Here is a 22,303-nt window from a genome sequence, read left to right as displayed (position 1 = left end):
CTGAGGGACAGCCCCAGTTGTCCTCATCGCCGGGAGGTGGTACTGGTGGAGAAGACCCAGCTGGAGCTTCACCTATACCAGCCCTTGTTCCCCGCAGGCTGAGCCCTTGGGTGCCGGGGCCATCAGGAATTAGGTGCAGGTCTTCTCGCAGAAAGCAGTCCAAGGAGAAGACAAAGCAGCGTCAGGAGGTCAGGGTCGAGGCAGGCAGAGTTCAGGGGGAGTTGTGGGCAGACCAGGAGTCAGGACTGGCGGCGGACAGGCAGCATGGTAAACCAGACTAGAGGTTGGGGTAGGCAGCGAGCAAGCAGAGATGGGAAGACAAGCCCAAAGGTCAGGACGGGCAGCGGACAAGTGGAGTCAGGAAGCCAAGCCAAGGTCAGAACCAGGAGAACAATCCGAAGAGCGGGGCTCAGGATCAGGAGCAAGGAGGAACTCGGGATCAGGAAAAAGCAGGAACTCTGGAACACAGCAATAACACACTCTCACGAGCAGGACCTGTTGCCAAGGCGAAGTGCAGGAAGATGAGCCGGCCTTAAGAAGCCCGGAGTCGTGATGTCATCTTTGGAGATCGGGCCAACGCTTCCCGCCGCAGCCCCATCTAAATATCGGCACGTCCCGCGCACGCTGGAAGGAAGTCAGCGGCCTCTGAAGCCACATGGAAGAGATGCTGTCAGGCGATTTGGGGCCAGGCTGCCCCGCGCCATCGGAGGGGGAGCCCGGAGCCATTGCCTGCCGAGGCAGGTAAGGGGACCCAGTCGTGGGTTGCCATGGCCGGGGTTCCCAACAGAAGGTCCTGTCAGACAAATCTAATTGATTTTATGGATTGGGTGACTAGAGAATTGAATCGAGGCAGAGCATTCAAAGTCATCTGTTTGGATTTCAGCAAAGCTTTTGATACTGTTCCACATAGGAGACTTGTGAACAAAATGAGAAGCTTTGGATTGAGCGCCAAGGTGGTGGAGTGGATTACAAACTGGTTGACTGATAGGAGACAGTGTGTAATGGTATATGGAACCTACTCTGAAGAGAGAGCCATGTTAAGTGGAGGGCCACAGGGATTGGTATCGGGGCCGATTCTGTTCAAAATCTATTTGAGCGACATTGTGGAAGGGATAGAAGGTAAAGGTTGTCTATTTGTAAATGATACCAAGATCTGCAACAGAGTGGACATGCCTGAAGGAGTAGAGAGAATGATAAGTGATTTATGAAGGCTTGAAGAGTCGTCAAAGATTTGACAGCTGGGATTCAATGCCAAAGAAGTGCAGATTCATGCATCTGGGATGCAGTAATCCAAAAGAGCTGTATGTAATGGAAGGTGAAAGACTGCACGGACCAAGCGTGGGATCTTGGGGTGATAGTTTCTGGCGATCTGAAGATGGCGATGCAATGTGACAAGGCGATAGCTAAAGCCAGAAGAATGCTGGGCTGCATAGAGAGAGTAATAACCAGTAAGAAAATGGAGGTGGTGATGTCCTTGGTGAGGCCTCACATGGAGTATTATGTTCAATTCTGGAGCCCTTATCTCAAAAGGGATAGAGACATGAAGGAGGCGGTCCAGAAAAGGGCTACCAAAATGGTATAGGGTCAGTATCAGAAAACCTATGAGGAGAGACTAAAGGATATGAATATGTATACCCTGGAAGAGAGGAGGTGTAGGGGTAATATGATACAGACCTTCAGATACCTCAAAGGTTTTAATGATGTGCAAATGTCAAACCTATTCTGCTGGAAAGAAATCAGTAGAACGAGGGGTCATGAAATGAAACTCCAAGGAGGACGCCTCAGAACCAATGTCAGAAAATATTTCTTCACAGACAGAGTAGTGGATGCCTGGAATGCCCTGCTGGAGGAGGTGGTGAAAACCAAAATAGTGAAAGAATTCCAAAGGGCATGGGATAAATACTGTGGATCCCTAAAGGTTAAAGGATGGAAATGAAGAAAAGAGTGCATGGAGTAACTTGATGGTGTGGCTTTTATTTTCCTTAACCAATAAGTCTTGATACTGTTGATGCAACTCCATCATTGCTCTCTGCTTCAACAGCAGGGGGAAAAGGGGAATTGTATTAGTTCAGCTACTGAGAACCCCAACTTTTATGGTCTGGGGAAACAAGTATGGGGATAACTTGCTGATGTGGCGATTACTACCCTTATCCAATAAGACTGATACTTTGATGCATCTTAAAATTTGCTCTCTGCTGCAACAGTGTTAGTGTTCATGGTAGTTGTGGGTGGATCCTTGGGCCGGTAGCAGATGACCACGCCCCCGGGGGAAGATCCCGAGAGGGACCACCGGTCAGGCTCAGAGTATGGAGACAGACACACACTAGTTCTTTTATTAAACAGTATATCAAACCTCCAGAGCTGGCAGTAGTGAGCTGGAAGTGCCCGGCTGGGCTGTAGTCCCTCAGAGACTGGAACAGCGATCCTGGATAACTGAGCTGTAGAGAAACTTAATATAGTGAGTAGGCAGGGTATGCAGAGTTCAGGAACAGAATCTTGATTGTAACACTCACACAATGGTCTCTTAGAAGCAGCCCAGGAGCTGGAATGAAGTAGGCCCTTGAGGAGCGAGTACCTGGTTCCAGGGAACGCTCTGAGAGAGAGATGGTAACTCACTGGTGTTGTAGGCAGCGATGACTTCCTGGCAGAAGTGGTATTCAGTAACAAGTCCGGGAACATGGGCCCTCGAGGAGCAAGTACCGGTTCCAGACTGCGATCTTAAAAGCAAAAGAGAAAGCGAGGCTCCCGAGGAGCGGGTACCCCTGGTAAGTCCAAGGAGGCAGAGTAGCAAGGTATGCGGAGAGTGAATCCCATCCGCCGATACCTGGAGGAAAGCCCTTGCTAACTCGATTCGTTAGAGATTTCAGAGACCTTAAATATCCGGTGAGGATGACGTCACCTCAGGGATATGTCCCTGAGGTTCACGCCACTGCTGGTACTTGAGTCGGGGCCGCACCACGTGCGCGCCCTTAGGCTGTTGGGAAACATGGCGGAGTGCAGCGTCTAACCGGTCCAGGGACGCTGGAGGGGAATGGCAAGATGACGCCACGGCAACCAAACTTCCAACAGGCAAAGAGGGAGTCGCCAAAGAGGTAAGGTGGGTGTAGTGGAGATGTCAGGCAGCGACGGTCGCAACAAACAACAAGGCATAACAGGGAATTGAATTCAGCAGCAATCAACGAGGGCTAGTGTGGGAAACTGATAAGCACAGGGGTAAAAGGGAATTAGATTCAAACAACAACTGAGGGCCCTGACTTTTATGGTCTGGGAAACAGATAAGCATGGGGTGACCTACACGGCACAGCAGATACTACCATAAGCTTACTGGGCAGACTGGATAGACCATTTGGTCCTTTTCTGCCGTCATTTCTAGTTGCCAATTCAGGATACAAGTTCCTGGTATGTACCCAAACATTAAATAAATCCCATGCTACTAATGCCGGTAGTGAGCAGTAGGGATGTGAATCGTTTTTTGACGATTTAAAATATCGTCCGATATATTTTAAATCATCAAAAATCGTTAGAGGCGCGATACAATAGGAATTCCCCCGATTTATCGTCAAAAATCGTAAATCGGGGGAGGGGGGAGGGGGGGAAAACCGGCACACTAAAACAACCCTAAAACCCACCCCGATCCTTTAAAATAAATCCCCCACCCTCCCGAACCCCCCCAAAATGTTTTAAATTACCTGGGGTCCAGTGGGGGGTCCCGGTGTGATCTTCCACTCTCGGGCCATGGCTGCGTTAATAGAAATGGCGCCGGCGCTACCATTGCCCTGTCATATGACAGGGCAAAGGTAGCGCCGGCGCCATTTTGGTTCCTGTCCCCCGACGTCACGAGCGCAGGAGATCACTCCCGGACCCCCGCTGGACCCCCAGGGACTTTTGGCCAGCTTGGGGGGGCCTCCTGACCCCCACAAGACTTGCCAAAAGTCTCCCTGCACTCAGGCCGTATTGCAAAATGGCGCCGGCCGTATGGCCGTATTGCCATATTGCAAAATGGCAAAGGTAGCGCCGGCGCCATTTCTATTAACGCAGCCATGGCCCGAGAGTGGAAGATCACACCGGGACCCCCCCACTGGACCCCAAGTAATTTAAAACATTTTGGGGGGGTTCGGGAGGGTGGGGGATTTATTTTAAAGGGTCGGGGTGGGTTTTAGGGTTGTTTTAGTGTGCCGGTTTTCCCGCCCTCCCCCGATTTACGATTTAAACGATTTAAAAAAAAACAAAACCGCGACGATCAGATTCCCTCCCCCCCCAGCCAAAATCGATCGTTAAGACGATCGATCACACGATTCACATCTCTAGTGAGCAGTGGTTATTCCTATGTCAACTTGATTAATAGCAGTTTATGGACTTCTCCTCCAGGACCTTTTCCAAACTTTTTTTAAACCCAGCTATGCTAACTGCCTTTACTACATCTCTGGCAATAAATTCCAGAGCTTAACTGTGCATTGAGTGAAAAAGAATTTTCTCTGATTTGTTTTAAATGTGCTACTTACTAACTTTATAGAGTGACACCCCCTCCCCAGTCTTTGTACTTTTTGAAAGAGAACATAAACAATTCACATTTACCCATTCTTTTCCGCTCATGTCTTTATAAACCTCTATCATATCCCCTCCTCAACCATCTCTTGGATGAAACATGAAAGAAAGATGTTCTGCCTAGGGTTCTGGATGAGCTACATACACATGCAATTGTACATTTAATAGGGATAGATAGATATTCAAAGCTGACTGTGTAAGTAACTTAACCTGTTAGAACTAATACAGTTAAATTATGATGTATATTCAGCGGCATGGTGAACCCCCTGAATATACACATATATATGTGCAGTTATGGATGAATTTTAAAAGCCCGACATGCAGATTAATTAGGGAATGTGCGAATATGTTGGGCTCGCGCACACCAAGCAGATTTTAAAAGCCACCTGGATGCGCTTGTGCATGCCACAGCATGTGCATCTCGGAAGTTTTCAAAAAGGGGCGGTGCTTAGATGTGGTCTGGGGGGGTCATGCGCTTTTCATGGCGTGAAGCTGAGATGTGCATGTAAATACTGACATGCTCTGGCAACTTGCCAATGCCCCCTGCCGTGTAACTTTACTTCTGCTATGGATGCCGTGTAAGTTATAAAATAAAAATAAAAAGGCACACAGACAGGGTTTTAAGGGTCAAGCATAACTAGGGGGAGTGAAGGCTTTTAAACCAGGTGGATTTAGAAGACCTCTCTCTTAACTGGGTGAACTGGGCACAAACTGGTAAAACTGAAAATGGCATCAGTGTGCGCCCCTTTTAAAATCCCACAATTTACGCAGTAGAAGCAATGTTTGCACGCATTTGCATATGCTCACTTAAAATTTGGCGCACATATGCACGCATGTTATAAAATAGCTGCGTCTCTGGGCGCAGGCTGACGAATGCATGCAGAAGTGTGCCTGTGCGCCAGTTTCAAAGTTACCATCTCTGCCAGATAAGTCTACCCGGCTAAGTTTAGACCTGCTATATGGGGCATCTAAACTTACACGCAAACATATGCGGCTAACTCCAAATATTGGTAGTTTGCCATATAAGTTATACGGCTAACTCACTCCACCCCCAATCCACCCAAAGTTACATGTCTACTTTCTGTGCATGTAAGTTTTAACCATATTAGAGAGTTATATGGCTATGCAGTGGCAGCTGAATGTAGGTGCATATTTAGCGGAAACTATTTAGCTGCATAAGTCTTACTTATCTGGCTAAATAGCGTTGAATGCGCTTTGAACAACAGACCCTTGTGTCTAAACTGTATAAAGATTCCTTTAAGGCTTAACAGACTGAATACACTACAAATTTGTAGGGATGTGAATCGTTTTTTGACGATTTAAAATATCGTCCGATATATTTTAAATCGTCAAAAATCGTTAGAGCCGCGATACAATAACAATTCCCCCGATTTATCGTTAAAAAATCGTAAATCGGGGGAAGGGGGAGGGGAAGGGGGAGGGGAAGGGGGAGGGCGGGAAAACCGGCACACTAAAACAACCCTAAAACCCACCCCGACCCTTTAAAATAAATCCTCCACCCTCCCGAACCCCCCCAAAATGCCTTAAATTACCTGGGGTCCAGAGGAAGGGTCCCGGTGTGATCTTTTACTCTCGGTGCTCCGTGCGTTGTAGAAATGTAGAATTTTGTTTTTTTGTCTCCCGACGTCAGGAGCGTAGGAGATCGCTCCCGGACCCCCGCTGGACCCCCAGGGACTTTTGGCCAGCTTGGGGGGGCCTCCTGACCCCCACAAGACTTGCCAAAAGTCCAGCGGGGGTCCGGAACGATCTCCTACCGCGAAAAACGATCTCCTACCGTACGGAAAAACGATTCAACTGCGCAAAATGGCGCCAGCCGTACGGCAACACAATTCGACTGCAGGAGGTCGTTCCGGACCCCCGCTGGACTTTGGCAAGTCTTGTGGGGGTCAGGAGGCCCCCCAAGCTGGCTAAAAGTCCCTGGGGGTCCAGCGGGGGTCCGGAACGACCTCCTGCAGTCGAATCGTTTTTCCGTACGGAAAATGGCGCCGGCCATACAGCGTATGGCCGGCGCCATTTTCCGTATGGAAAAACGATTCGCGGCAGGAGATCGCTCCCGGACCCCCGCTGGACCCCCAGGGACTTTTGGCCAGCTTGGGGGGGCCTCCTGACCCCCACAAGACTTGCCAAAAGTCCCTGGGGGTCCAGCGGGGGTCCGGGAGCGATCTCCTACGCTCCTGACGTCGGGGGACAAAAAAACAAAATGGCGCCGGCGTAGGTAGCGCCGGCGCCATTTCTACAACGCACGGAGGTCCGAGAGTAAAAGATCACACCGGGACCCTTCCTCTGGACCCCAGGTAATTTAAGGCATTTTGGGGGGGTTCGGGAGGGTGGGGGATTTATTTTAAAGGGTTGGGGTGGGTTTTAGGGTTGTTTTAGTGTGCCGGTTTTCCCGCCCTCCCCCCCCACTGGACCCCACGTAATTTAAGGCATTTTGGGGGGTTCGGGAGGGTGGGGGATTTATTTTAAAGGGTCGGGGTGGGTTTTAGGGATGTTTTAGTGTGCCGGTTTTCGATTTACACGATTTACACGATATTTAAAAAACCCAAACTGCGACGATCCGATTCCCTCCCCCTCCCAGCCGAAATCGATCGTTAAGACGATCGATCACACGATTCACATCTCTACAAATTTGAATAACACTTGCTTGCAGTTACACATTATTATTCTTGCCCAACATTCCTTTATAATACTGATGCTCATTCATTTGAAACAAATAAGTAATGCAAAATGAACAGCACATTTTTTTTTTGGTTTACTAAGAATGAAACAAATGGATATTGCCCCTGAAAATAAGGAATAATTTCAATTTCATTCATTTTCAGATCCCATATGTGAGAAGTAAAACTGCAGAGTTTTTTCTACTCAAGTTAAGCTAGTGAAGCTACTAAAACTAGCCTGACTGCTGCCGGGATGGGAAGGGACAAGGAAGGAGTACGGCCAATCAAGACTGAGCATTTTTAAACCAGCCCATCCCATCTGGCACCTGCATGAATTGACAATGAGTTTCTCATTGTTTTCAACTTGGAATTGAAAGCAACCTACAATTTTGAGCAGGCACCATTTTGTTTCCTTCATTCTCTGCTGGATTTCAGAGAGGTTTGTGTTACTTACTGAAGGTCTCTCAGAGTCAAAGAAAGTAGAATAACAGATTTAAAAAGAAAAGAAAGAATAATAAAGTAGGATGGACTTTGCTGTTTCCTCTTGTCACATGGCGTCAGTGTAAGAGGATGCACAGTAATTTTCTGTTAGTTCAGTGTTATAGAGGTACTGCTGTATCATTGAACAAGCAGAAAGAGGCAGTGTGTCTCTCTCAATGTACATTGTAGATTGCAGAGAGAGATCTCTTTTCACATAAGCAGCTTAAGTGTCTCTAACCAGTGACCACTGCACTGACCAAATTGAACACCATCCTTTCTTTATTTTTGTTCTCTCTGAATTTCTTTGGTTGGAAAAAGGAGTCAGTATACACTTACTACAGTGTATATGTGACCCTTTTTTCACTACTTGTGACATTCTAGTGGAAGTCTACATAGTCGGTGATTAAGCAGATGATGTGTGGCACACTTTTAAATCAGAGACTGTGTATGTGCCATCTGTTATGCTCTCTGTCTGTGAGACTGCAGACTTTCCATTCTCCACACAAGACTAGAACTAGTGTTTACAGAACTTGTGTAAGAATAAACATCCCTAGATTGATTGAATGACTGGGTCAAATTAAATATGCCACAGGGAGCAAAAGGTAAATGTAAATTCCAGAGGAATCCTAGATGAGAAAAAATAGCACTAGTGATAAAAGCAATAAGACCAGGGCTTCTCCATCCAAGCTAAAGAGAAATCATTTTCAGCAGGAGGAAACCACAGGAACGATTGGCCAAGAAGACACTCAAACTGGAAGAGTATAGGCTGCCTGCTCCCACTATCATCTCTACTACTATGTGCAGGGGAAGAAGAACACAGAGTCATTGGAAGGTGGCATTAGCAGCAAAGGGGCAGAGGCACTGATTGCAGCACTCAAAAACAGCACAGTGCTCTCTCAGTTCCTCCTGAAAAATGTCTGCAACAAGTGCTTTGAGAAAGTACTGAGTCAGATGAATCATGAGAAGACTTCTCAGGCTCAGAGGATATATAACTTCTAGTAGCTCAGAAGGATTTTAGAGTCTAGTTATTAGTATGCTATCTTTAGGTAAGCAGCCATAGGAGGCAGAAAATGATAGTGAATGTGCAAAGGGCACCCCCAAGAAGAGAAGGCATTGGAGAGCATGAGTGATGCCCTGGACTTTTCCCTCTTCTTCCTTCCACCCCAGATCCAGAAGCTGTACCCAAGCATCCAGAGAGGGAGAATAGATCTCATATTACATCTGCATTGTGAAGGTACTTTAGAGTTAAGGAGGACCAGCATTTTGCAGATTACATTCCCTGTTGTAAGGTCATCAGTAGAAGAAAAATATGGGGCTACTTTACAAGCAGTGGTGTGCTGCAACATTTAAAAAAAAAAAGATGGTGGCACAGTGCTTTGGGTAAATGATTGACCCAGAAGACCAGCTCCTGCAAATCATGAAGAATGAGGGATTTAAGCAGTTGCTGCACCTCTAAGCCCCCAGTTACAAAGTATCCTGGTTGACATTCAGCAAACAGGTTATCCCCAACTTATACATTCAGTGCTGTGTTCACATGCAGATAAAGCTGGCCAAGGTGGAAAAGGCTACCTTTTCATCCATTTCACCAGTGACATCTGGACAAGCTCACTTACGGGCCGATACAGTAAGGTGCGGTAGAAAGAGGTGCGTTAGTGCCCGGCGCACCCGCGTTTGCCGCATTCACAGTTCGGATCACCTACCGCTCGATACTGTATTTAAATGGCATGCAAATGCAAGCCGCGTTCAACGCGCGTCCATGAAGCGCAATCCATTTTACTGTATAGGCGCAATACAGCCGCCGGCTACCCCCTGCCTCCCGGGGGCAGCCGGCGGCTTTCGCTGGCTTGAGCACCCAAATTGACGGGTACCCAAGTCAGCGAAAGCGTATGAACGTACGCCGTGATGTCACGCATGCCCGTTCATACACTTTCGCTGGCTTGAGCACCCAAATTGACAGGCGCCCAAGTCAGCAAAAGCATATGAACGTACGCCGTGACATCACGCACACCCGTTCATGCACCTTTGCTGACGAGCGCCCATGCACTACGGGCGTGTGTTCATCCATCTTTGCCTGCTCCACTGGAAGCCGCTGGAAGCCGCTTTCGCTGCCAGCTGCCCCCGGGAGGCAGGGGAGCCGTGGTGCGCGCCTCCGGAGGACGGCAGAGAGGACTGTAAGAAAAAGTTAGTTAACTTTTGTTACACTTTATTTACAATATTTTAATAGCATGTCGAGTTGCTTTTTGCCCTGCGCCTTGCTTTGTGAGGAGGGGAGAGAGGACTGGGGCTGCCCCGGAGCCCGGCAGCCAGGGCAGGTGAGCAGGGGCTGGGGGAAAGTTTGCAGCCTACCTTTACCCCTGCCTCTAATATAGGGGTAAGGGTAGGCGGTAATTTAGCAGATTAAAGACGCGGCTAAACTGCAGGTTAAAAAGGCGATAGTCGGGGCGCACGTTACTGAATGGGAGGGAATAGCTAATCCGATCGTTTACATATCATATACATGCCGCGGGCGGAAAGGGTTACCCGTTGATTTAAAGAAGCGGTAAGGATGGGTTAAAAGGGATAGTGAATCACGGGTTGGACTTACGCAGCCAAATTGTGAGTAAACAGCGGGTTAGAAACGGGGTAACTGCGGCCGCGCTTTACTGTATCGGCCCGTTACATAGGTGATTCAATAGTCTCTGAAATGTAGCAACGGTACCATACTATCCAAAGAGGAGAGTAGTGAATAGCCAAAAGGTGTGGCAAGGAAAGTTTCTGCATTGACTTTGAAGCAAGTGGAATGTACCAAAATCTCTTTCCAGATCAAAAACTGAAATATATTTGTTTTTTCCAGTTTGCCAATTCATTTATTTTATAAATTCATTTACGCTGGGCATTGGATGGGCCAAACTTATAAAATGCCTTTAATTTACTGAAATCAATGCAGGATCTAAATAACCATCTGATTTAGCAACTGGACTAGTGAGTTGTACTAATCACTATGTGATTCCTCTACTACACACACATGAATATATTTTTAACTCTTCCTTAACAACCTGACACTCAGCATAATGGTGGTCAAGCCACTTGGAAATAGTGATCATAATGAGGTCAAATTTTATATTATCACTAAAGAAATATTAAGGAAAACTACTGAAGTAGCTTTCAATTATAAAAAGGTAGATTTTGATAAAATGAAACAATTAGAAAAAAGCCAAAAAGGGTAGTTGCATGGATTAAAAATCTGCATGAGGTGTGGTATTTAAAAATATCATTTTGTAAGCCCAGATAAAATGTATTCTGCACACATAAAAAGGTTGAAGACAAAATGACTGCCAGCATAGTTAAATGGTACAATGAAAGAGGTTATTAAAGCCTAACAAGCATCTGTTAAAAATGGAAAGTAAATAAGGGAACATAAGAACATAAGAAATTGCCATGCTGCATCAGACCAAGGGTCCATCAAGCCCAGCATCCTGTTTCCAACAGAGGCCAAACCAGGCCACAAGAACCTGGCAATTACCCAAACACCAAGAAGATCCCATGCTACTGAAGCAATTAATAGCAGTGGATATTCCCTAAGTAAACTTGAATAATAGCAGTTAATGGACTTCGCCTCCAAGAACTTATCCAAACCTTTTTTGAACCCAGCTACACTAACTGCACTAACCACATCCTCTGGCAACAAATTCCACAACTTAATTGTGCGTTGAGTGATAAAGAACTTTCTCTGATTAGTCTTAAATGTGCTACTTACTAACTTCATGGAATGCCCCCTAGTCCTTCTATTATCCGAAAGTGTGAATAAGCGATTCACATCGACTCGATTAAGACCTCTCATGATTTATTTATTTTATTTATTTGAAAATATTTCTATACCGTCTTTACAAACAGTGTTTAATCAAAACAGTTTACAAATATCAAATAAAAATAAAGATAAAAACTAATAAAACTAAGGATAATTTAGTTATAAAAGATATAAAAATTACAAAAATTATTCATTAATATAAAGTAAAAATTAAAATAAAATAGGTAATTTAAACAAATCAGTAAACAAGTGAAAGAATCGAGATCAGGTGCCAAAGCTGGGAATATGATGCATTATTTGATGGGTGGTATATGAAATGCAATTTGAAATAAATGTGTTTTTAATGATTTTTTGAATTGTTTGGAGTTGGATATGGATCTGATGGAGTCTGGTAATGAATTCCATAAAATGGGACCTATAACTAAAAAAGCTCTTTTTCTGGTGATGTCTAAACGGGCTTGTCGAGGTGATGGAATATCAAGAAGATTTTTGTTTAGTGATCTTAGGTGTCTGGTTGGTTTGTAAATGCGGAGGATGGAGCATAAAGTAACTGAGTTAGGGGTATGAATAAGAGAGTGTATAATGGATAGAATTTTAAACTGTATTTGACTGGTAACCAATGTAAAGATTGAAGTATTGGGGTGATATGATTTTTTTTTGAAGAATTTGTTAGGATACGTGCTGCTGCATTTTGGATTAATTGAAGTGAGTGAAGTGTGTTTTCTGGGAGACCTATGTATAGAGAATTACAGTAATCCAGTCCGGAGAAGATGAGTGATTGAAGAATAGTCCGAAAGTCATGAAAGAAAAGTAGGGGACGTAGACGTTTTAAGAGTTGAAGTTTGTAGAAGGAATTCCTAGTTAGTACAGATATATGTTGTTTTAAAGAAAGGTCTGTATTGATAGTTATGCCTAAGTTTTTTGCGGATTTTGATATGGGGATAGTTGTTCCACTGAATATAAGTTGAGAGGGGGGGCCTATAGATGAATCAGTTATTGATGAAAGATGAACTATTTCTGTTTTATTTGGATTTAATTTCAAATGGTTGTGGGAAAGCCAGGTATCGATAGTTGTGAGATATAATGATACTAAAGATAATGTATGGGACCAGGAGATGTTATATGGCACCATGAATTGTATATCGTCAGCATAGATTTTGAATTTTATGTTTAATGAGGCTAGTATGTGACAGAGAGGTAACAGATAGATATTGAAAAGAATAGGAGATAGAGAGGAACCCTGTGGAACACCTGATGCAATGGAGTATGTATCGGAGGAATGATTATTTATAGTAACTTGTTGAATACGGTCAGTTAGAAATTAGATGAACCAATGTAATACAGTGCCTGTAATACCTATAGATTTAAGAATGGAAATAAGGATTTGGTGATTAATGGTATCAAATGCTGCTGATATATCTAAGAAAACGATAATGTGATCTGTGTAAGAGTCAAAAGCCCGAAATATAGAATCAAAAGAAGTCAGAAGAAGAGTCTCAGTGGAGTGGCCTTTACGAAATCCATGTTGATTTGTATGTAATATGTCATTGTCTGATAAATACTCTGATAGTTGGGATAGTACTGCTGATTCAATTAATTTGGCCAAAGATGTTAATGTGGCAATGGGTCTGTAATTACTGAGGTCGAAGTCTTCCTTAGATTTGTTTTTCAAGATCGGTAATATGGAGGTTTTTTTGAGAGAGGATGGAAAAGAGCCTGTTTCTAAAGATTGGTTCACTAATTGTGCTAAGAAGTTGCTAGCATGTGGGCCTAATGCTTTAAAGAAAGCACCAGAGCAGGGATTATTAGGGGAATTGGAGGGGTTTTGTTTTCTAATGATAGTTTGTATGGTTTCCTCTCATGATCTCATGATCTTAAAGACCTCTATCATATTCCCCTTCAGCTGTCTCTTCTCCAAGCTGAACAGCCCTAACCTCTTCAGTCTTTCCTCATAGGGGAGCTGTTCCATCCTCTTTATCATTTTGGTTGCCCTTCTCTGTACCTTCTCCATCACAATTATATCTTTCTGAGATGCGGCGACCAGAATTGTACACAGTATTCAAGGTGCGGTCTCACCATGGAGCGATACAAAGGCATTATTACATTTTCCATTTTATTAACAATTCCCTTCCTAATAATTCCTAACATTCTGTTTGCTTTTTTGACTGCTGCAGCACACTGAGCTGACGATTTTAAAGTATTATCCACTATGATGCCTAGATCTTTTTCCTGGGTGGTAGTTCCTAATATGGAACCTAACATCGTGTAACTACAGCAAGGGTTATTTTTCCCTATATGCAACACCTTGCACTTGTCCACATTAAGTTTCATCTGCCATTTGCATGCCCAATCTTCCAGTCTTGCAAGGTCCTCCTGTAATATATCACAATCCGCTTGTGATTTAACTACTCTGAATAATTTTGTATCATCAGCAAATTTGATAACCTCACTCATCGTATTCCTTTCCAGATCATTTATATATATATATTGAAAAGCACCGGTCCAAGTACAGATCCCTGAGGCACTCCACTGTTTACCCTTTTCCACTGAGAAAATTGACCATTTAATCCTACTCTCAGTTTCCTGTTTTTTAACCAGTTTGTAATCCATGAAAGGACATCGCCTCCTATCCCATGATTTTTCAGTTTTCTTAGAAGCCTCTCATGAGGAACTTTGTCAAACGCCTTCTGAAAATCCAAATACACTACATCTACCGGTTCGCTTTTATCCACATGTTTATTAACCACTCAAAAAAATGAAGCAGATTTATTAGGCAAGATGTCCCTTGGGTTAATCCATGTTGACTGTGTTCCATTAACCCATGTATTTCTATATGCTCTACGATTTTGATCTTTAGAATAGTTTCCACTGTTTTTCCCGGCATTGAAGTCAGGCTCATTGGTCTGTAGTTACCCGGATCACCCCTAGAGCCCTTTTTAAATATTGGTGTTATATTGGCCACCCTCCAGTCTTCAGGTACAATGGATGATTTTAATGATAGGTTACAAATTTTAATTAATAGATCAGGAATTTCATTTTTGAGTTCCATTAGTACCCTAGAAAGCATACCATCCGGTCCAGGTGATTTGCTACTCTTTAGTTTGTCAATCTGGCCTACTACATTGGTGGACCAGCGAGCCTTACAGTCGCTGGTCCACCAATCCCATTGTAAATATGTTTTGATTTGTACATTATTTTAACTAATCATGTTTTGAATTGCATTTCACTTGTTCTCTGTAAGTGTAATTTCAACCTTGTTTCAATGTATCCGCCCCTGAGGCGACAGTTCAGTTCTCTGTAAACCGGTGCGATATGTATTCTATACAGGAACATCGGTATATAAAAATTAAAAATAAATAAATACATCTTCCCGGTTCACAGTGATTTGGTTTAGTTCGTCTGACTCATCACCCTTGAAAATCATCTCCGGAACTGGTATCGCCCCAACATCCTCATTAGTAAACATGGAAGCAAATAATTCATTTAGTCTTTCTGCAATGGCCTTATCTTCCCTAAGAGCCCCTTTAACCCCTTGGTCATCTAATGGTCCAACCGACTCCCTCACAGGTTTCTTGCTTCAGATATATTTTTAAAAGTTTTTATTATGAGTTTTTGCCTCTAAGCCAACTTCATTTCAAATTCTCTCTTCGCCTGTCTTGTCAATGTTTTACACTTAACTTGACAATGCTTATGTTTTATTCTATTTTCTTCAGATAGATCCTTCTTCCAATTTTTGAAGGATTTTTTTTGGCTAAAATAGCCTCTTTCACCTCACTTTTTAACCATGATGGTAATCATTTTGCCTTAGTTCCACCTTTCTTAATGTGTGGAATACATCTGGACTGCACCTCTACGATTGTGTTTATAAACAATGTCCATGCCTGTTGAACACTTTTAACCTTTGCAGCTGACCTTTCAGGTTTTTCTATTTTCCTCATTTTATCAAAGTTTCCCTTTTGAAAGTGTAGTGTTAGAGCTGTAGATTTACTTATTGCCCCCTTCCAGTTATTAGTTTAAATTTGATCATGTTATGATCACTATTGCCAAGTGGCCCCACCATCGTTACCTCTCTCACCAAATCCTGCATTCCACTAAGAATTTACATCTGTAAAGCCTGTTGCTGTCAAATATTTTACTGTTTTTTAAACTGTTACATGTAAAGCCTGTTGCTAATTTATTGTTTCACTGTAAACCGAGGTGATGTATGTCTATACGTACCTCGGTATAAAAGAATCTATAAATAAATAAATAAATAAATAAATCTAAAATAGCTCCCTCTCTTGTTGGCTCCTAAGAACATAAGAACGAGCCATACTGGCTCAGACCAAAGATCCATCAAGCCCAGCATCCTGTTTCCAACAGTGGCCAATCCAGGCCATAAGAACCTGGCAAGTACCCAAAAACTAAGTTTATTCCATGTTACCGTTGCTAGTAATAGCAGTGGCTATTTTCTAAGTCAACTTAATTAATAGCAGGTAATGGACTTCTCCTCCAAGAACTTATCCAATCCATTTTTAAACACACCTATACTAACTGCACTAACCACATCCTCTGGTAACAAATTCCAGAGTTTAATTGTGCGTTGAGTAAAAAAGAACTTTCTCCGATTAGTTTTAAATGTGCCACATGCTAACTTCATGGAGTGCCCCCTAGTCTTTCTATTATCCAAAAGAGTAAATAACCGATTCACATCTACCTGTTCTAGACCTCTCATGATTTTAAAACCTCTATCATATCCCACCTCAGCCGTCTGTTCTCCAAGCTGAAAAGTCCTAACCTCTTTAATCTTTCCTCATAGGAGAGCTGTTCCATTCCCCTTATCATTTTGATAGCCCTTCACTGTACCTTCTCCATCGCAATTATATATTTTTTGAGATGTGGCGACCAGAATTGTACACAGTATTCAAGGTGCGGTCTCACCATGGAGTGATACAAAGGCATTATGACATTTTCCGTTTTATTCACCATTCCCTTTCTAATAATTCCCAACATTCTGTTTGCTTTTTTGACTGCCGCAGCACACTGAACCGACGATTTCAAAGTGTTATCCACTATGACGCCTAGATCACTTTCTTGGGTTGTAGCACCTAATATGGAACCTAATATTGTGTAACTATAGCATGGGTTATTTTTCCCTATGTGCATCACCTTGCACTAATCCACATTAAATTTCATCTGCCATTTTGATGCCCAATTTTGCAGTTTCACAAGGTCTTCCTGCAATTTATCACAATCTGCTTGTGATTTAACTACTATGAATAATTTTGTATCATCTGCAAATTTGATTATCTCACTCGTCGTATTTCTTTCTAAATCATTTCTAAATATATTGAAATGTAAGGGTCCCAATACAGATCCCTGAGGCCCTCCACTGCCCACTCCCTTCCACTGAGAAAATTGTCCATTTAATCCTACTCTCTGTTTCCTGTCTTTTAGCCAGTTTGAAATCCACGAAAGGACATCGCCACCTATCCCATGACTTTTTACTTTTCCTAGAAGCCTCTCATGAGGAACTTTGTCAAACGCCTTCTGAAAATCCAAGTTAACTACATCTACCGGTTCACCTTTATCCACGTGTTTATTAACTCCTTCAAAAAAGTGAAGCAGATTTGTGAGGCAAGACTTGCCTTGGGTAAAGCCATGCTGACTTTGTTCCATTAAACCATGTCTTTCTATATGTTCTGTGATTTTGATGTTTATAACACTTTCCACTATTTTTCCTGGCACTGAAGTCAGGCTAACCGGTCTGTAGTTTCCCGGATCACCCCTGGAGCCCTTTTTAAATATTGGGGTTACATTTGCTATCCTCTAGTCTTCAGGTTCAATGGATGATTTTAATGATAGGTTACAAATTTTTACTAATAGGTCTATTAGTATATAATTTTTACTAATAGGTCTATTAGTATATACCCCAGAGTTCCTTCAGAACTCTGGGGTATATACCATCTGGTCCAGGTGATTTACTACTCTTCAGTTTGTCAATCAGGTCTACCACATCTTCTAGGTTCACCGTGATTTGATTCAGTCCATCTGAATCATTACCCATGAAAACCTTCTCCAGTAAGGGTACCTCCCCAACATCCTCTTCAGTAAACACCGAAGCAAAGAAATCATTTAATCTTTCCGCGATGGCCTTATCTTCTCTAAGTGCCCCTTTAACCCCTCGATCATCTAACGGTCCAACTGACTCCCTCACAGGCTTTCTGCTTCGGATATATTTTAAAAAGTTTTTACTGTGAGTTTTTGCCTCTGCGGCCAACTTCTTTTCAAATTCTCTCTTAGCCTGTCTTATCAATGTCTTACATTTAACTTGCCAACGTTTATGCATTATCCTATTTTCTTCTGTTGGATCCTTCTTCCAATTTTTAAATGAAGATCATTTGGCTAAAATAGCTTCTTTCAGCTCCCCTTTTAACCATACCGGTAATCGTTTTGCCTTCTTTCCACCTTTCTTAATGTGTAGAATACATCCGGACTGTGCTTCTAGAATGGTATTTTTTAACAATGACCACGCCTCTTGCACATTTTTTACTTTTGTAGCTGCTCCTTTCAGTTTTTTTCTAACAATTTTATCAAATTTCCCTTTTGGAAGTTTAGCACGAGAGCCCTGGATTTGCATACTGTTCCTCTTCCAGTCATTAATTCAAATTTGATCATGTTATGATCACGATTGCCAGGAGGCCCCACCACCGTTACCTCTCTCACCAAGTCCTGTGCTCCACTGAGAATTAGATCTAAAATTTCTCCCTCTCTTGTTGGTTCCTGAACCAATTGCTCCATAAAGCTATCATTTATTCCATCCAGGAACCTTATTTCTCTAGCATGTCACGATGATACATTTACCCAGTCAATATTGGGGTAATTGAAGTCTAAATTATAACAAGGAGAGTCTACACAGTAACCCGAATAGGTAAACTGTAAACAAAAAGGGAAACTGTATCATTAAATTCAAATTGTTGCCTAAAGTGACGGTGTCAGCAAGCCTGACGTTGTAATTCAAACCCGAATCCAACCGGACCTCTAATCATTCACCATCACTTCTAAAAAAATCTTTAATTATTTTAATGTATAACTTTCTTTTTATATGTTTTTTCTTTTTATATGTTTTTTTCTTATACATTAAAATAATTAAAGATTTTTTTAGAAGTGATGGTGAATGATTAGAGGTCCGGTTGGATTCGGGTTTGAATTACGTCAGGCTTGCTGACACCGTCACTTTAGGCAACAATTTGAATTTAATGATACAGTTTCCCTTTTTGTTTACGGTAATTGAAGTCTCCCATTATTACCGCACTACCAATTTGGTTAGCTTCCCTAATTTCTCTTAGCATTTCACTGTCTGTCTCACATCTTGACCACATGGACGGTAGTATACTCCTATTACTATAGTCTTCCCCGACACACAAGGGATTTCTACCCATAAAGATTCAATTGTGCATTTAGTCTCGTGCAGGATGTTTATCCTGTTGGACTCTATGCCGTCCAGGACATAAAGCGCCACACCACCTCCCGGGTGCTCCTCTCTGTCATTGCGATATAATTCGTACCCCGGTATAGCACTGTCCCATTGGTTATCCTCCTTCCACCATGTCTCTGAGATGCCAATTAAGTCTATGTCATCATTCACTGCTATACATTCTAATTCTCCCTTCTTACTTCTTAGACTTCTGGCATTAGCATACAAACATTTCAAAGTTTGTTTTTTGTTTGTATTTTCATTCTACTTTTTAATTGATAGGGATGTTAGAATTTTTTAGCTCAGGTGAGTTTTTAAGTACAGGCACTTGGACTACTTTTCTTATTATTGGAACCTCACTGTCAGGATGCCCTAATTCTAATGCATCATTAGTATCCTTTGACGATACCTCTCTCCGAACCTGCGGCTGAGCGACTGTCGGCTTTCCCCTTTGTTCTAGTTTAAAAGCTGCTCTATCTCCTTTTTAAAGGTTAGTGCAAGCAGTCTGGTTCCACCCTGGTTAAGGTGGAGCCCATCCCTTCGGAAGAGACTCCCCCTTCCCCAAAAGGTTCCCCAGTTCCTAACAAAACTGAATCCCTCTTCCGTGCATCATCGTCTCATCCACGCATTGAGACTCCGGAGCTCTGCCTGCCTCTGGTGTCCTGCGCGTGGAACAGGGAGCATTTCAGAGAATGCTACCCTGGAGGTTCTGGATTTAAGCTTTCTACCTAAGAGCCTAAATTTGGCTTCCAGAACCTCCCTCCCACATTTTCCTATGTCGTTGGTGCCCACATGTACCACGACAGCCAGCTCCTCCCCAGCACTGTCTAAAATCCTATCTAGGTGAACTTATCCTGAACCAATTGCTCCATGAAGCAATAATTTACTATATCCAGGAACTTTTTGTCTCTAACAAGTCCTGATGTTATATTTACCCAGTCAATATTGGGGTAATTGAAATCTCCCATTATTATTGCACTGCCAAATTGGTTAGCTTCCTTGATTTCTCTTAGCATTTCATCATCTGTCTGACCATTTTGTCCAGGTGGACAGTAGTATGCACCTATCACTATACTCTTACCCAACACACATGTGATTTCTATCCATATAGATTCTACTGAGCATTTAGTCTCTTGTATGATCTTTATCCTGTTGGACTCTATACCTTCCCGGACATAAAGTGCCACATCCCCACCAAGTTGATCCTCCCTATCATTGCGATATAATTTGTACCTTGATATAGCACTGTCCCATTAGTTATCCTCCTTCCACCAAGTCTCTGTGATGCCAGTTATGTCAATCTCATCATTTACTGTTATACACTCTAACTCTCCTATCTTACTTCTTAGACTTCTGGCATTGGCATACAGACAATTCCAAGTGTGTTTTTTGTTGGTATTAATAACCTGCTTATCAGTTTTTTCTTTTTCACTCAATGCACAATTAAACTCTGGAATCTGTTGCCAGAAGATGTGGTTAGTGCAGTTAGTATAGTTGTATTTAAAAAAGGATTGGATAAGTTCTTGGAGGAGAAGTCCGTTACCTGCTATTAATTAAGTTGACTTAGATAATAACCACCGCTATTGCTAGCAATGATAACATGGAATGGACTTAGTTTTTGGGTACTTGCCAGGTTCTTATGGCCTGGATTGGCCACTGTTGGAAAGAGGATGCTGGGGTTGATGGTCCCTTGGTCTGACCCAGGATGGCATGTTCTTATGTTCTTATGTAGTTGTTAGGAATAATTTGGAAATCATTAGCTTCGGTGATTTTTTACATATAGGCACATGGGTACATTTTCTTTTATTGGAACCTTTCTGTTGGGATTCCCTAATTGTCCTGTTTCATTAGTATCCTTCAAGCATACATTGCTCCGAACCATGCACTGCTGAGTGACTGTAGGCTTTCCCCCTTGTTCTAGTTTAAAAGCTGCTCTATCTCCTTTTTGAAAGTTAGTGCCAGCAGCTTGGTTCCACTCTGATTAATGTGGAGCCGATCCTTTCGGAAAAGTCTCCCCCTTCCCCAAATGTTTCCCCAGTTCCTTACAAAACTGAATCCCTCTTCCCTGCATCATCGTCTCATCCAAGCATTGAAACTCTGGAGCTCGCCTGCCTCTGGGGACCTGCACGTGGAACAGGAAGCATTTCAGAGAATGCCACCCTGGAGGTTATGGATTTCAGCTTTCTACCTAAAATCCTAAATTTGGCTTCCAGAACCTCTCTCCCACATTTTCTTATATCGTTGGTGCCCACATGTACCACGACAGCCGACTCCTCCTCAGCACTGTCTATAATCCTATCTAGGTGATGCGTGAGGTCTGCCACTTTCGCACCAGGCAGGCAAGTTACCAGCGGTCCTCACGTCCACCAGCCACCCTGCTATCTACATTTCTAATAATTGAATCATCAACTATGATGGCTGGCCTAACCCTTCCCTTCTGGGCAGTAGCCCTGGGAGACTTGTCCTCAGTGCAAGAGGACAATACATCTCCTGGAGAAGCGGTCCTTGTTACATGATCACTTCATGCTACACCAGGGTGATGTTCTCCTACTGGGAGACCTTTAGGATCCAAGGCAGCACTGGGGCTGCCAGATTGGATTTGAGACTTGGCTACTATGTCCCTGAAGGTCTCATCAATGTACCTCTCTGTCTGCCTCAGCTCCTCCAAATATGCTACTCTAGCCTCCAGAGATCGGACTCGTTCCCTGACAGCCAGGAGCTCTTTGCACTGAGTGCACACTTACAATTTCTCGCCAGTGGGTAAAAATTCATACATGTGACACTCAATGCAAAAGACTGGAAAGCCCCCCTCTTGCTGCTGGACTGCTGCCTTCATCTTAATTTTATTGAGTTCCTAGTTAAGTTTAGAATACTATAAATTTACAGAAGTATTTACTAATTAATCTGCTATTTAAGTTTAGGATACTAAGAGAGTTGGAATTAGAGTACTTTAAATTTACAGGTGAATTTACTAATTAATCAGCTAGTATCCTACAAGGGGATGATTAAACTTTCAATAAGGGCTGGTACAATAGAATGATTCAGATAAGACCCTGATTGATTTTTATGAGAAAATGTCAAGTACTCATTGCTTCCTAGAGATTCGTCTCATCCCTGAGTTCCTGTTCCTCATTGTTTCTGGTTCCTGTCTCTTCGTTCCTACCCTGTTTATGCTTCGGATTGACTACACAGACTTTGACTTTGCCTGACTTTGCCATTGATTATCTCCAGACCCAGACCTCTGCTTTGCCTGACTACGCTACTGCCTATCTCCACACCCAGGCCTCCACTTTGCCTGACTACACTACTGCCTATATCCAGACCCAGACCTCCACTTCTCTTGACTACGCTACTGCC

The sequence above is a fragment of the Rhinatrema bivittatum genome, chromosome 1 (assembly GCF_901001135.1).
Source record: "Rhinatrema bivittatum chromosome 1, aRhiBiv1.1, whole genome shotgun sequence".
NCBI classification, from domain to species: domain Eukaryota; kingdom Metazoa; phylum Chordata; class Amphibia; order Gymnophiona; family Rhinatrematidae; genus Rhinatrema; species Rhinatrema bivittatum.
Note: the sequence above shows the minus strand (reverse complement) of the source record.